Below are 6,370 nucleotides of genomic sequence, written 5' to 3' on the forward strand. Positions count from 1 at the left end.
GCAAGCCCCAAGGCAGGTAGTCTTGCTGCCAGCGCTTCGATATTAAGGCGGTAGGCGTGTGAGCCATTCGGCGGCCGGCTCAGTCGCTCGAAAGGATATAAGATTTGCGTACGGATAGTGCCACTGACAGGCTTTTTGTGAATCAACCGAACGAATTCCTGTCTCATTTCCTTCGCTTATTTGTTTAGATAGGATCCGAGATAAAGTTTTTTATCCGACTGCGGTAAAGAGGGCAATGTTTTTCAGGGGTTGTTTGTATTTAGTCTAGTTTACTGCTTTAAATAATACTTACTCAATTTACATTTCATAGTAGCGCCGTTGTAATGTATTATTTGGATGCCTGCAAATCTGTAATAGAAAACAAGAACTGACGTTTGAGGCTCATAGAGCCTGTAAGTTTTTGTACGGCAAATGTACATTTCTGTGAGTTGATTGTGAGTGTCGTAAAGTGCTATGATCGATCAGTAAGACGCATCTATAGCTATTTTTTATTATTTATTTAGTGTTTATTTACCAATAAATAAAAAAATAAAGACAAAATATTTATTTGGTACCGAAAATAGAACGATACAAATCAACATAAAAAGCAAAAAAGTATAGTTGTGCCAAATTGGTTTCTGCTCATTATGAGGTCATAACATATGTACTCGACAGGACGTTACGGTCACTCGTATTCTGCAGACACCATGAGAGTGGGGCACGTGGCGTGGCCCTATGTATTTACATACTTTACTTGTGCAGCAACCGTTCTGTAACTGCTCTGATGAAATTATTCAAAAACAACCAATTTTTTACTACCTTAATGTGTCCAAACTTTGATGTTGATTCTGATACTTATACCTCAAATCAATCCGCTTTGAAACTAAGCCGAAGTCTTAGCATAACCATCCCTTCCGGGGCTTAGAAGGGTCGACGGGAAATTTATCGAGTGGTAGCTTGACTGTTTGTAGTTGCCGAGTAATTAACTGATAATGAGTTAGTTTATCAACCTTAAGATTCGGGGTGGTGGCTGAAGTAAGAAAAATGTTTTACTGTCGACGAAAATACAATTTGGCAAGCTTGTAAAAAGCAAAGTAGATACTAAAGTAGGATATTTTAAGTTACTTTTTTTTATTCAAGCCTCAAAATTATCAGAACTCCGTTGTAGTTACCTTAAACCGCGAAAGTCAAAACAAACAAAAATAATTACAGCTAATACGACGAAAAGGAAATGAATAACCTAACCTCTTTTTCTATTGAGTGTATTGTAACAACAGAGGTCACAATTTAACCCAGAACGTGACTTATTAGACATTTAATCCATCTAAAACTACCTACTAAAAGGTGTAAGAAATAAGCTTTTCATAATGCTACCCTAAAACCATCATCAGACCAGTAAAATAGAGCCTCATAATTATTGTATTCAGACTCGCGTAAGTATGAAAAATTTCGTTAATAAACTCCAAGTAGGTTTATAAATTCAACTTGCCATATTCAAATCTTTCTAGGGGCAGTTTTATTAATAATGCAATAACCATAATTAATTAAATTTAAACGAGACCTACGCACCTAAAAAGGCCATAAGTGTCTTTTAAATCTCCCAGTTCACGGGGCCAAAAACGTACCACTTTCTTAACAATATGGCGGGCATTTACAATGACAAATTGCTATTGGGGCCATCCCTTGTGCCGTTACAAAGGGCCCTATTACGGCGCTGATTAAGGGACGAAAAATTCAATAAATTGACGTAAACTTTCCACGAGGTATTGTGCCATCACCGGTGCGGGATCGGGCGGTGTCACACTGCAAGCACAGGCTATGGCCTTTTAAAGAAGTGGGCTGATACACCCTAGGCCAATCAAGACAAAGTAGAACGTACTTCGTAAAGCCATAAGAAAATTAGTACAAAGGTGTCTGAGTTTCTTCCGCCACTTCTTTACAGCACTTAATTTTCAACTCACTTTTCAAAACTTAATGTAATGTGATTTTATCTTTTATCGGTCTAATCCAGTTTGATCATCTAGTTTTGATGACTCCAAGCGGCAATTTGGTGTCCTTTGATCACCCATGGATAACATGACCTGGGTGATCAAAGTGGACTCCAGTTTAATTATTTAGTTTTCTTTTATCACCTATAAATAAATTACACCTCTGAATTAAGTTGTTCCCCCTTGTGGTAAGCTAAATATAAGCTCGTGTTACGAGTGAGTTTACTACAATACGACTGTTAGAATAACCTTTTATTAGGGCCGATAGCGAAAAATCTGTTCGTACGTTCGTTCGTTTCAGCCAAATGACGTCCACTGCTGGACAAAGGCCTCCCCCAAGGTTTTCCACAATGAACGGTCCTGCGCTGCCCGCATCCAGGCTCTTTCCGCGACCTTTACCAGATAGTCGGTCCACCTAGTAGGAGGTCTGCCCACGCTACGTTTTCCAGCCCGTGGTCGCCACTCGAGAACTTTCCTGGCCCAACAGCCATCGTCTCTATGAGCTATGTGCCCCGCCCACTGCCAAAAAAATCAGTACGCTAATGTTATAGCTTAGCTCCTACTGGTGGACAAAGCTAACATTCTTTAGGAATTGAGCAATCTCGACGCCCGCAGTAAATTCCACGTTCAGAATGGAGAGAGAGACTTTTTATGTCGGGCCCCGGAAATAAGCTAGACTGGTCCTAACGCTGCGCCTCCATCAGCGATCTATAGTCAATTATTAGACGATGAGCACTAAAGATAGATAGATAGGTAGTTTTAACAGCCTCTGTGGTCTAGTGGTAAGACCACCTGCTTCAGACGCAGAGGTCCCGGGTTCGATTCCCAGTGGGGGCAGATTTTTCTGTTCGGTTTGGTTGGTGGTCATCTTACCTAAGTATGTCGCCATAACAACAATGTTAACAGCATTGTTGTGTTCCGGCAGTTAGAGGTAAGATAGCCAGTTCCTCCGTGGTTGAGGATTCCGGGTGAAGCTCGCTTCCATCTTCGACCTGATCGTCACTTACCATCAGGTGAGATACAGGCCAAGTACCTTTACTTATTCTACTGAACACATCAGATTATCACATACGACGAAATTCTTCTGTTATTTAGGTAGCTTATTGTACAGACCGGAAGTACCTGGATGCGGACAGCGCAAGACCAGTCGTAAAAATCCTTGGGGGAGGCCTTTGTCCAGCAGTGGACGTCATTTGCCTGAAACGAAACGGACAAAAAACATACAAATAACAGAAATATTTACACCAAACATATCTCTATTCCAACATATAAAAAAACTTGGTAAAGTAATACGCCATTTTTACGTACGACGCAAATTAAACCCTACATTCTTTCGTACTATCGTCGCAAAACAACTTTATGTACCATCAAGCGCAAAAACTTTACGATCCATACCCTAAAACACGTGAAATCACTCAACAAACTAATAATTGGGGAAAACTTATTACTACAGTCATAACTTGCGTGTGACGTAGTTCAAAAGCGAGGGACAGTGGGCTTACTAGAAATAGAAATAAAATATTTTATTGTATTTGTTTAACAATGTTTCAACAGCTTTCAATTATTGTACATACATGACGTGCAGGAAGATACTGCTTGAACATAAGCCAATTAAAGAAACACATTCTACTACTAAAACATTTTTAAATAAATAGAATTGAAAAATCTTTATTTGACCTTGAACGTCCTGTGGTTGAAATGATGATGTTGAATATAGTAGACCACAGAGAAGTAACTTATGATGCAAAAATAACGTGAAGGGATGGATACACGTAGAGGACGTAAGATAATAAGAAAGTCATTATTTTGAAGGGATATGACTATTCGTATTTATGCGTTTGGTAAGAAATAAAGAATACTTTAGATATTACGAGCGTGTTTTGATCACACGATAGACTTTTATTACAGACTGAAATGTGCGCGAAACTCAGGCAAAGCAATAAGCACTGAAATATTTGTAAGTGTTTGTTTAATACCTGTAAAAAACGAACAATTAGCAAGGACTCCAATAAACACAATGTAAGAAAAAAAAAACACCTTGCTCTTACACAACCTAAGATCGTTAAATAAATATCTTTAAGTGCAAGAATACCCCATAAAACTCTTGAAAATATTTACAGAAAGCTAGAGGCTCACACGCGAGCTAATTGATCATAAGATAGGTCCCCTTAATTGATATATTGTCCGTGGTGCATATCTTTTCTTCTTTTCTTCAAGGTTATTCGTTTGTTTTTCTCCGGTCATCCGCTTTGGGAAATCGAACCTTAACTCCGAACTCCTAATGTTCTTCTGATGAATTTTGTTGCGAGTCCAAAACAGGTTAACTTTCCCCCGGGACAAACTTGAACTTCACTGTTTGGGTTTTTATTGGCGGTCAAGCTGTAGATGCTGGCTACACAGGAGTTGCAGCGGTGGGTATAAGAGGTGGAAATAGTTCTATAGAGGCTCACGCGAAGTAAAATCCTAAAATGTCAGTAAAAAAAACAATCTCTACTATACTAAATGATGCTATTTACATAGTTAAGTACACTAGTGACTGAGTTATACTGTGACAACATTGATTGCTGTACTCGGCAGTCGATCTTTTAAATTGCTTTGCACGCAATAAACTCGGCACACTTTTGCGCATGCTTGTACGTTGATTAAAAAAACTTCCCTTTATATCCTTGTGTTTTGTCTTTCGAGTTATTTTTTATTTCCTCAGTTACTCCGAGTTACATTCGGTAGGAAATTAAACGTACGATTGACGTCTGTAGAGCGGAAAATAAGGTACAGGCGAGGTGAAAAGTCACTTTTTTTGTTTTTCTGTTACATTATTGTATCTATCCAGGTTGTATTTTGTAGGATTTCTTTTGACATTGTATTTGTCATTTGTTAAATAAAAACGGTTAACTATTTCTACTAAATAAAAACCTCCAGTAGTTACATTGAGGTAGGTAATGTAGATACTGATGTTTGATGTTATTGGTAGAGCCTTAATAGTAGGTACTTTTATGTTACTTATGAGAAAATAATCTTAAATATAACTATTTAAACTTAATTTCCGGTACTTAGTACATTTCCAATAGCTATAGATACTACCCTCGAAATATAAACATATCGCATATTATATTTTCAAATTCATTACGATAATTAAATTCAAATTCAGCGTATAATATTCCTAAAGCCTGTATTTATTTGCTTTTCACTTTTGTTGTCGACTGTCCAAATCCAAAACATTTTTATTTGTGGTTCTATCACGGAAAATTGATTTTCATATTCTCCGTGATTGTTTTAATGGACCACCAATTTCGGTTTGTGGGCTACAATGTCGCCCAATGCCCCGAGAGGCTAAATGAACCTGTAAACTGTTTTGCCAAAAACTATGTCCGCCATTTTGGGGTAATCAGGATTTTTATGACGAACAATATAGGCGGGTTACGACTCAAGTTTGTTGGGACGTATATCCAAGTTTACGAATAGGAATAATGCTAAATTAATCTTAAAAGTCCATATCCAATTATTACTAGGTATGTATGATTTATTTACCAAGTATTTTATTACATACGTACCAGATCCCGTGATATTTTTAATACAATTTTAATTTTTCTTGGCGAGGCACGAGGGTAGAGTTTTTAGAGTCGAAGAGAATTTAAAAACCTTCTGGACATTCAAAAATGACTGATTCTTCTTGTCGTGTCGACAACAAACCTACACAGTGTCAACCCAAAACTCCGCCACAAATGACTGTCAAAAAAGTTTTGTATTTTTATCAGCACAAGCACATCAAGTTTTGAACCAAATAATTTTTCTTTCTTTCTTTCTTTCAAGTCATGTTAGCCAAGAAATACTGATTTTATGTACGTTTTGGGTACATGCAGTGAGCTCTCCAAACCTAAAGATTCTACTTGTATTGAAAAGTTAATCACAAAAAATAACACCACTAGCCATGTTCAGAACAAGCCAAGCGTAGCCAAGCCTGACACCAAACTAGCAAGCCAATATACCGTTAACAATCGCCCCTAAGCCGAGCCCAAGTTAAACTTAACTTGCTTACTTACGATAGCTTACGGTTACCGAGACACAAAGATAATGGAAGCGACTGAAATACTAGATGGCATATTTAGGCTGAGTTACACCATCTTACTTTAACCGTAACTCGTTTATAACCAGTGTTTTTTGTATGGAGTTTGACAGATTTTTCGCAAACGTGGTCGCCCCAAGCAAACTTGGCGGCGCACTGTAGCAGACGAGGCGAAGAAAATCGGCAAGACCTGGAGCGAGATCAAGCGCGAAGCTCAAGACCGAACGCGATGGAGGACTGTTGTGGACGCCCTCTGCCCCATCTAGGGGACATAGGACCTTAAGTCAAGTTGTCTTGAAACGTCGACAGCACACCATATAAAATCTTGTGGCAAAAGAAA

The sequence above is a fragment of the Ostrinia nubilalis genome, chromosome 17 (genome assembly GCF_963855985.1).
Source record: "Ostrinia nubilalis chromosome 17, ilOstNubi1.1, whole genome shotgun sequence".
NCBI classification, from domain to species: Eukaryota; Metazoa; Arthropoda; class Insecta; order Lepidoptera; family Crambidae; genus Ostrinia; species Ostrinia nubilalis.